Source organism: Carlito syrichta, unplaced genomic scaffold (genome assembly GCF_000164805.1).
Source record: "Carlito syrichta isolate Samal-C Ts95f unplaced genomic scaffold, Tarsius_syrichta-2.0.1 Scaffold309322, whole genome shotgun sequence".
Lineage (NCBI taxonomy): Eukaryota > Metazoa > Chordata > Mammalia > Primates > Tarsiidae > Carlito > Carlito syrichta.
This window is the reverse complement of record NW_007253418.1, coordinates 314,115-325,158: the sequence shown is the minus strand read 5'-3', so window position 1 is coordinate 325,158 and position 11,044 is coordinate 314,115.

The window sequence follows — 11,044 nt, the reverse complement described above, 5'->3', positions numbered from 1 at the left end:
GGCCGCTGCACTCCAGTCTGGGCGACAGAGTGAGACTCCAACTCAAAAAAAAAAACAAAAGAGAGAGCAAGCTGGTGTTTCTAAAGCAACTATTATGGCCCAGGTGCTTCGCATGCATTTCAGACTGCAAGTATACAGAAGAGGGCTCTTGAAACCAGCCCAATGTCCCATGTCTGAATGCTAGCCCTGACACCTGCCAACTGGAAACCTGTACTCAGTCTGTCTCCTCATCTGTAAGATGGGGAATGATTACTGTATTGGGGAATAAATCATTTTTTTGTTTTAATCAAAATTTTTTTTGTAGAGACAGGGTCTCACCCAGACTGCTCTGGAGCTTCTGGCCTCAAACTATCTCCACCTCAGCCTCCAAAATTGTGGGGATTACACATGTGAGCCACTGCATCAGGCCAGAAAGTTTTTCTATAAGCTCTTTTTCTATAATTTCTATAAAGCATTGGGCACAGAGTAGGCAGCCAGCAGTAGCTATAATTGGTAACTTGCCCCGAGTCACACAGAAAGTGGCCATGCTGAGATTGGGGCCAGGTCTCCCGCCAACAAAGCCCACATTCTTTCCACCACATCACATTTTACCTCTATGCAGATGTCCACGGTGTGTGAGATACAAAATACTTGAGAAATATTTTTATGGTATGATTCAGGTAAAGGATTCATCTGGGCTTTTTCTGCTGTGTTACAAGTGTTCTATAATCAAGAAATCTCTCTCTCTCTGCAGCCACTTCTGGAAGTTTTCTCTCTTTTTCAGGAGCTTAAAAAAAATGAGGCCCAGAATATAGGAGGATGGACTCCAGACGAGAGCAGGGAGGCAGAAGCAGAAGCCCAGATGCCCTTGTCTGGAGCTCTCCCTCTCCTCCCTGGACACGACATTCCCTGGAATTCTGGGGCATCCCACAAGATGGAGTGAGTTCAGAGGAAAGTGAAACCTGATTTAAGAGCCTCAGGGATGTTTACTAGACATCCCCGAACCTGTTTGGTCCACAGATAAGGAAACTGAGGCTCAGTCAGTCATGTTGGTCATGAATACTCCTGGTGTTCATGTCTGAGATGAAATTACTAGCCACCTTGTGTTTCTGGTAAACAGTGTTTGAGGTTTAGCATCCATATGAGTGATCGTGTATGAGAACATCTCTGATTGTGCAGGTTAATTACCACCTGTCTAAAGTCAGCTCCGCCTGAAATGTGTTGTGGCTGGAGCAGTCCAATTTCAGCCTTGAACGACCAGGGGTCCACAGACGCACAGAGGTCCAAAGTAAGCGAAAGCTGTTCTACTTGTCAACATGGCAGGAGGCGTCATGTGATTCTTCTTTCTGGTGCTGCACTTAGCACCACCCGTCTTCTGTCAAATAATTGCTCTTTGCAGTGATCCATCCCACCAGGTTATTTTCAGCCTGACAAAGCAAAGTAGGAACACTTGAAGCAGAAGACCAGGCTTCAAGAACTGGCTCTGCCCATGGTAGGCCATGTGCTTCATTGCGCTGAGCCTCCGTTTTCTTACCCAGAAGATGGGGCAGTAATACTTACCACAACCAGCCCCACAGCTTTAAATAGTCTATAGATGGATGCCCAAATATGACTCCCACCCCAGTCCCTCCCCTGAACTCTAGATTTTTTTTTTTTTTTTTGAGTCAGAGTCTCACTCTGTTGCCCAAGCTGGAGTACAGTGGTATGCTCATGGCCATTGCAGCTCGACTTGCTGGGCTCAGGCAAGCCTTCTGCCTCAGTTTTCCAAGTAGTTGGAACTACAGGTGTGTGCCACCACACCCAGCTAATTTAAAAAAAAAATGTTGTTTTTTTTTTAGTTGGAATCTCATTCGGTCACCCAGACTGGAGTGCAGTGGCCGCTCCTGGCCACCGTAGCCTCGACCTGCTGGACTCTGGCAATCCTTCCGCCTCAGCCTTCCAAGTAGCTGGAACTACAGGTGTACGCTACCACGCCGGGCTAATTTTTTGGTTTATTGTAGAGATGAGGTCTCGCCAAGTTGCCCGGGCGGGTCTCGAACCCACGCGCTCAGGCAATCCACTCACCTCAGCCTCCCAAGGCGCGGGATTACAGGCTGAGCCACCGAGCCCGGCAAAAATTTTTTATTTTAAAGAGGTGGGGTACAATTCAGGGTTAGGTATACAAATATTCATTACGTAGGTACCCTTGTTGATGAGGTGTGCCCCCCCTCCCCTGGCAGGTTTCCACTACTGCCAATCCCTTTCTTATAGTATTATAATTGTTCAAGGTCCGATTATAAGTGAGAACATGTGGTACTCAGTTCTTTGTTTCTGTGACAGATCACTAGGTATTATAGACTCTAAGTCCATCCAAGTTGCTGCAAAGTTCATAATTTTGTCCTTCTTTATGACTGCATAATATTCAATCATCTATATGTCCCACATTTTTTTTATCCAGTCCTAATTTTTTGATGTATTGTAGAGACAAGGTCTCACCAAGTTGCCCAGGCTGATCTCGAACCCCTGGACTCAGGCAATACTCTCCCCCTGCCTCCCAAAAAGCTGGGATGACAGGCTTGAGCCACCACACCTGGCCGAGTTCTAGATTCTTATACAACACTGTCTACTCAACCCTTCTCTTGATACCTGGCTCCAGTCTCAAGGCTGCCAATTGCAGCCATCACCGGTACCAAGTAAGTGCTAGGCACTTTATAAAAATGACTCAGTCATTCCCCATTTTCCAACAGTCAGCATGCCCCAGATGGAACTTTCTGTTTCCCACTCCCCAAATCTGCTCCTCCCCCTTGGCCTCTTCCCTACAACACCAGCAGTTTTCATCCACCTGCTCAGGCTGAGACCCAGGGTCCCAGGTTCGCTTTCCTCATGCTCCATGTGGATAACCCATCAGCTTGTCCTCCATCAGCTAGTCCTGCCAGCTTTCCCTGCACAATGCTTTCAGAACCCAACCATCTCTCACCACATACCTTATTTCCATATCATTCCAGGCCAAGAACCTATGGATGGGCCACTTTATCAGAATAACGGTTTCAAGTGAATAAAATAAAATATAGAGAATTACAAAGGAAACCAATCACATTGAAATATGGATAGTAGCCAGGCTCGGTGGCTCAGCCTGTAATCCTACACTTTGGGAGGCTGAGGTGAGTGGATTGCCTGAACCAGCGGGTTTGAGACCCTCCTGGGCAACTTGGCGAGACCTCATCTCTACAATAAATCAAAAATTAGCCAGGCGTGGTAGCGTGCGCCTGTAGTCCCAGCTACTTGGAAGGCTGAGGCGGAAGGATTGCCGGAGCCCAGCAGGTCGAGGCTGCAGTGACCAGGAGTGGCCACTGCACTCCAGTCTGGGTGACAGAGTGAGACTCCAACTCAAAAAAAAAAAAAAAGAAATATGGATAGTTATTGAAATGCTTGAAAGCATAGATTTATGAAATATTAATGTATGTTCTTTGTGATTACCACATCAATACAAAGATCTGGTAGTAAGTCTAATAACTATTATAATTCCAAAGTAGTGATGAGTATAAATAATATTTCTAGATACCTACAAAGACTGGATATAAGCCGGGCTCGGTGGCTCAGCCTGTAATGGCTAAGGTGAGTGGATTGCCTGAGCCCGCGGGTTCGAGACCCGCCTGGGCAACTTGATGAGACCTCACCTCTACAACAAATCAAAAAATTAATCGGGTGTGGTAGCGTGCACCTGTAGTTCCAGCTACTTGGAAGGTTGAGGCGGAAGGATTGCCAGAGCCCAGCAGGTCGAGGCTGCAGTGGCCAGGAGCGGCCATTGTGCAGCAGGAAAAATAGAGAGAATCGTGACACCAAGACTATTATAGGAAGTGGCACTTTATTACACTGACTAGCACAGTGGGCCCGAGAATCTAATGCGTCCAAATCGAGCGCCCCAGAACAGGAGATGTGGGGTCTTTATACCCTTGTTTAGGTAAGGGAGGAGGGGTCGTGTTGAGTGATTACATACTTCCTTTGGAATCTTACAAAGTTGTACTTAGCAAAATCAGATTTTTTAAAGAACAAATGGTTTCCAGGAACTGCAGGCTTGTAAACCGTCAACTTCAGAAGCGGGGTTTTAGGTAAGACTCTTCCATTTCCATGAAATAGCCAGTCTCTGGGCCATTTGGCCTTTCTTTTTTTTTTTAGTTGGAGTCTCACTCTGTCACCCAGACTGGAGTGCAGTGGCCGCTCCTGGCCACTGCAGCCTCGACCTGCTGGGCTCCGGCGATCTTTCCGCCTCAGCCTTCTGAGTAGCCAGAATTATAGGCGCGTGGTACCACGCCCGGCCAATTTTTTGACTTATTGTAGAGATGAGGTCTCACCTGCCCAGGCGGGTCTCGAACCTGCGGGCTCAGGTAATCCACTCACCTCAGCCTCCCAAAGGCGCGGGATTACAGGCTGAGCCACCGAGCCCAGCTCATTTGGCCTTTCTTAAACAAAACCTGCCCGGTGCCTGGTGGGTCTTTAAAGTTGCAACTTGCCTTTCAAAAGGAAATACCTTTAACTGCTACTAACCCCTCCTTCTTGCCGCTGGGCTAGTGGCAGCCCAGGTGAGGCCAACTGGTGATCCCGAATCAGCTACATGTGCTTCTGTGTTTATTCACTCAATCATACAAGAAATATATTTGAGCATTTGCCGCATCCTGCCACATTCCCCCCTTGATGCTTGATCCTTTATGGATCTAAAGCATCATCATTCTTAATTTGGTGCATCAACATTATATGGGCCATAGTTTTTCATTTAACAACTGTTTCCACAAACTCAGAAATGGCGTTCATAATTATTGGGGCTATGCAAGGGAGGATAAGGCAGGATCCCCCCATGAGGACTACAGATCCAATAATATACTTAAATCCTCCCAGACCCGAAAACATGTTTTCAAACCAATTCCCGATTTTTATGCCTTGCCATTTTTGCACTGGGACATGGGCAAGTTTTTTTAACATTGGTGGCTATATTAGTTATAACTTTATCATTATTATCTATTTGCAAACAACAGTCAGAGCTATTAAATTTTCCACATACTCCTCCTTCTTCCGCCAGCAGGTAGTCCAAAGCTAAGCGGTTTTGATAAATAGCTGCACACATTTGGGCTGCTGCTGAGCAACAAGCTCAAAAACCGTGGCTGTTTGATTAGTTATAATTTCTAAGACAGTTTGTAACCTGATAATGCAATTTAGCATATATATATAGGCGTGCAGCATTTCCGACTCCCATCTTGTGCCCATGTGGCTGGGCCATAAGTGTTTATAATTCTCTGGGGTGGCCATTCGTCATCTTTCCAAACCTGGGTCCCTCCTATATTAGGAACTTGATCGAGGGATCGAGCACCTCGGGTTTTGAGGCCTTCATAAAGAGGAATGCCTAGTTCATCCCCCCTTGGGTTAGGCAGAAGGAAAAATCCTGGCTGGATTATTCCTATGTTCCATGTGCCTTTCATAAGGCTGGGAGCTGGGCATATGCAACCTTTCTTCCACATATCCAAAATAGCCCTTTAGCACATTGAGAAGATTCAGTTGCATAAGCAGATGCCCAATACCAAACAGGCCTTGTTGGCCACCAGGTCTGGTGGGTTGAATTCCAGTATAATATTCTTTTGCAAGGAGTCTCTCCTACCCATTGAATATAAGCAGAACTTGCTCTACTTAAACAGTTTTTTCCAATTACTTTTGAGGAGAGGATCCACTTCTGGGGTACATTATCTGTTCTAACAGTCAAAGAATGGTTTCATTGGAGGAGTTGGTAAGCATTTAGATTAGTTTCCTTACAAGGCCACTCTTTAGTCATTAGTGCCCCTCCACATACCCAACAATTGGTGACACCAGTGTCCGAGCTATATTTTTAGCCAAATTTATAAACAGATTCTGCCCTACTTCCCACGATTGAGGGAAGGGCGTTAGTTTTGACTGTTGGGCAGTTGGAGGAGCTACTAATTGCACAGTTTCTTTAATCAGCTTTTCAGCTTTGGGTGTGGGAATAAAATCCCAACAAACCCAATTTGTGCTTCCGGAGGTGTGACAGGCTATGACACCAGCTTTAGTGTACTGGTAGCTTTGTTTTGATAATCCAGCAAAGAATAGCTGGCCATTATGGGTGCAGATATGTTTATCAGTATAACAAACTTCTGGCTGGGATGAATAATGATGGGAAACCCTTAAGTCTGGCCAGATAGTTTCTATACATTTACATGCTGGGTATAGAGGGGAAGCGGTAGATACCCAGATTAGGTAGAAATACATAAAAGCACAAGTAAACTTCCTATCATAAGAAAGGACAGAAATGCTAGTGAAACCTTTTTCTAACATGCTCAGTGGGGACAACTGTTAATTCTACAACAAATAAAGTTACAAACTGTTTAGCAAGTATAAATGTTGACAAAGCAAAACAAAGGCTTATCAGTAATGTCCGCTGGGTCCTTAAGACGAATTCTCAAATCTTCTGTCGTGCATCGATCAATCAGCTTCCAGTGTGTGATTGAAACAGGGCCTAAAGTATCCTCACACTTCTGGAGCAGGGCTGGATAAATTAGTTCTACGTCCTTCATTGGGCTCCACGACTTTCCGAATGGGCTTAAGGGGCGCTGCTGGATCTGTGGTGCACTCCCAGTCCTGGGAAGCCGGCTTAATTCTGCTAAATGGATCCAAGGAACTACTTCGGCTACTTTGGGTCAGGGTAGATAAAAGAATAATGAATGGCCCCCTCCAGAGGGGCTTTAGGGGTTGTACATTTCACTCTTTCACCCATACCATATCACCTGGCTTAAAATAATGAGCATCGGTAGTTAAACTAATTGGCCATCGTTCTCTGACTTGACAATGGATGGCATTTAGGACTGAACCTAAGGCTTGCATTTGTTGTTTTAGGGCAAGACTTCCTAATTCCTTTAAGTTTTCCTGTATGCCCTTAACAAAAGGGGGTGGCCACCCATAAAGAATTTCAAAAGGCGAGAAGCCTGTTTACTTTATTCAAAGGCCTGTTTCTGGGCCTTTCCCCATAGCAGGGGCTTTTGTTCATCCCCCCTTTGAGACTTTATAGAGGAGTTTTATCATGATAGAGAAGTTAGGTATTTAAATTCTCTAGACTAGTATAGGAACAGGACCACCCTTAGGGTTCTTTTTCCTTTTCTTACTGTTGTTGATTGGGTCCTTCCTTTCTTCAATTTTTAGCAGCACTTACTCCCCTTGGATGTTTGAGTTTCTTCTGGTCCAAGAAGTGTCTAGGGAAATAAACTTACAAACTGATTAAAATTTGTCCCAAATAGACAACACATTTTCTTATGAGCATTTATGTTTGTGCCCCCCCCTTTCCTTCAGAGGTGTAGGAAAAAGGCCTACCATTAAACAATTTCAAAGGTTTAACAAATTCCATATCAGGGACTTGGATCCTGAGTGACGCAATACCAAATACCTATGTTTAGTTTACTCATGTCTCCAAAGGATTTTTAGTGATTATTATGCTAACCCGCAAATTGAAAGATTGTACTGTCCTAGTTTTACATCTGATGGAGTTTTCCCTGGATTTGCCAAGGGGTGGGATAGGTTGCCACTTGGCCTGCAGTAGAAACGTTTGAACGCCTTTTAAAACCTACCTATAGGAGATTTATTTATGTCTAGCCTGTGCTAGCTACCCTGCCTCAATTATTTATTCTTTAGAGATTTTTCAATCCCATAATCATTTGGGGTGCTGAGGAGTGAAGGTCCATCTTCTGTAATTTCTTCAGAGCTGGTAATGGGTGCAGTTTACCTAGCCAGAGATCAAAAATCTCTCCCTACCTGACTTGAGGCGTTCAGATTTGTTTCAGCAGTGGCATTATTTGCAGGCACTGGCTGGAATTTTTGCACGACCATTATGTGGGCATGAAATTACTGGATTCTAGCTCAATAAAAAGAATAAAGTCAGGCCTACATTTTGACAATTGTAGGCAGTGGCTGATTAACTTTTGTACAAAAGCTACAAGGCCTGAAGTTATTAGCATAACTTAAATGATAAACTTTAAATTCTGTGGCTTTATTACAAGTACCAGCTTTTGTATTTCTGGATTATAATGGTAGCCTGACAGATTGTTTTAGACTATAGTTTGAACTAGGCATTTAAGTAAATTCTATATAAAATTTGAAGAGAAATCCAAAAATGTTTGGAGACTTGCATCCAGAAGAGACTTTATTATGCCTAGATTGTTTATAGAATTTCTTTTGTATGTATATTTTTCTTAAACTTTCCTTATACCATTTTTAACGTGCTTATACCATTTTATTTTTGTTCTCTACCCCCTTTTAAAAAATTTTCATAACTATCTACTTTATTATAGGACAGAAATGTACCATATAAGATTTCCTCTTAGATAAAAAAATATATATATTTTATATTCCTTTCTTTTTTGTTTTCTTGCTAAAACCTTATTTGTATACCAACAACCTTTTTACATTTTGCCTTTGCCTTTTGCTTTCCTTTTTATTTATTTATAGATACCCTTTTACAGTCATAATTTGAATTTACCTTTTAGTAACTATTAGGTGAAACATTTAGTTTTTGGGACACCTTTAATTCCACTGGAGAGCAGGTTTTAGGAGGAAGAAGTTCAGTATGAGCACAAGGGCTAAAAACCTAGCCTCAGTATTAATTAAGAAATTAATTTGAGCCGAGCTCAGTGGCTCAGCCTGTAATCCCACGCCTTGGGAGGCTGAGGTGAGTGGATTGCCTGAGCCTGCGGGTTCAAGACCCGCCTGGGCAGCGAGACCTATCTCTACAATAAATCAAAAATCAGCCGGGCATGGTAGCGCGCACCTGTAGTTCCAGCTACTTGGAAGGCTGAGGCAGAAGGATCGCCGGAGCCCAGCAGGTCGAGGCTGCGGTGGCCGGGAGTGGCCACTGCACTCCAGTCTGGGCGACAGAGTGAGACTCCAACTCAAAAAAAAAAGAAATTTATTTGGACCCCAGCCACATTTATATAGCCCCAAGGATTCTCTGGGTGGATGGCATACAGAGTGCTGCTCTGGGTTGTGTCCCTCCCCCTTCAGTCAACAGCCACCATCACCGAGCTAGGTGTTTCCTCCCCCCTTTGGGAGAGGCCACACCATTTCTTTCAGTGACTTTTTAGTCCAGGTATTGGACAAGGTTCTGGGGGCTTAGGCCGTTAAGAACAATTGTGCTTTAGGTGCCCAGATTGACCACATTCATAGCAGCTGATACCATTCCCTTAGCAGGTTTATCCTTATCAGGCCTCTGTTGGGTGGCTGGAGCGTTTGCCTTTAGTGGCAACTGCCAATTTGTTTACCTTTCCTCTGGCTGGTGCTCATTTTGGAGTTCTTCTCCTTTTTTTCTTTCTTTCTTAATGTTTCAGTTTCTAAGAACTTTAGAGGCTTTCTATAATTGGGAGTTTGGTATTCCTGTCCTGAGTTAGCCTCTGGAGTTTGGCATTTAATATTCTATAGGATATAATCTTGTTTGCAAAGTAGTGAAATAAATTTTATAATGCCTCTGCATACAGAACTTTTGACCGTTTTATTTTTCCTTAGGTCTACAAAGTGAATTTAATTGCCAGATAGTTTTGTTCTTTTCCAAATTTTATTATCTGCTTACTTGTAGTGAGTTCAAATTTAATTTTTTTAATAAGGCACTTATATTATTATTAAACCATGTAATTTTAATTTGCTCCAATTATTCAAAATCTGTCCTATCAGAGTATCCAAGGACACAGACCACTACACACTCTCTTGGTCACGTTTCTTGAAAACCCAGAATTTGCTCTGAATACTTGCAATTTATTTCTCAAAGGAGAATTTTTAAAACAAACAAATAACTAAATAAAGTAAATTTTTAAAACGAACAAATAACTAAATAAAGTAAATAAACAGCAATGCCAGGAATTCCTGGAACCCTGATGGCTTCTCCCAGACTGAGTGTTCTCAGCTTTTCTTGAAGCCCTTTTTTTTTTTCCACGACTTTCCAATGATGTCTACAAAAATGGCCTGGTACAAAACCTTTTTAGAGTGAACAGACCACGTAGATGTAAGATGATCTGTCCTACTTATTCCTGATTATGAACAGGCAAAATTGTCAAAAATCCTCATGAATTACTAAACAGCAGCCTTAGTGTAAGACGTGGACAATTAAATGAGCATAGCCCAAAAACGCAAGCATTAGTGTTACTTAGCATTGCAATATAAAGTAGGGACTCAGCATACATCACAAGACTCTAAGAGACTTCCCAACAGTTTTATAGGGATACACAGTTGATCACGATCTTAGGCAAGGCCTAAAACTTTAGAAACGGACTTACTTTCAACTAACCTGGCTTTTAGCATTTGAAAACGAAAACAGCCTATTCATTCCCTTAGTTGCCAGAGAAAGATTACAAAATTATTTTCTTTTTTTCCAAGGCTAGCATTAACTTGCACTGAGTTAGCAAAAGGCTAAGTAGCATATGAGAGACACTTCTCCGTTTCTTTACAGGTGGATTAGAATGAGCTCCTTCAGAATTTATGAAGGAGAACACAGGCTAAGGAAGGGAGGGGACATGGTCCCCGGAAAGAATTTAAGATAACCGGTAACACTTCTCATATGCAACAGCAATTTTCCCACAACCTTAACAACAAAAGGCAGAAATTTTAACAGCGCCAATGGGTTGGGAGAAAACACCACACAAATAAAGGGAGACATAAAATGACATAAGGAAATATGCGCCAATCAAGTTTTAAAAGATCACATGTCCCATCAAACAAAGCATAATAACTCAACCAGCTTTTTAGCAGATTTAAAGTGACAGACACACACAAATAAGTGAATGAGGGGTATGGGAAACATCCGCTTTGTCCCCCTCCGGTCATACTCCTCGTGAAGATATCTTAAGACACCTCTTAGCAATTGGTAGGTTGGTACACCCCCAACGCAGACTAACTATGCGGAGCCTTCCCGCGTCTGTCTCATTCACACACAAGCACACAGCACATTCATCAACTCTCCGCCCTAATCCTAGGAGCCTACGGGTTCATCTTCAGACAGTGTTTCCCTCCACTGCCTTTCAGCCCTTTCCTTCAGGTTGGAAGATTACTACTG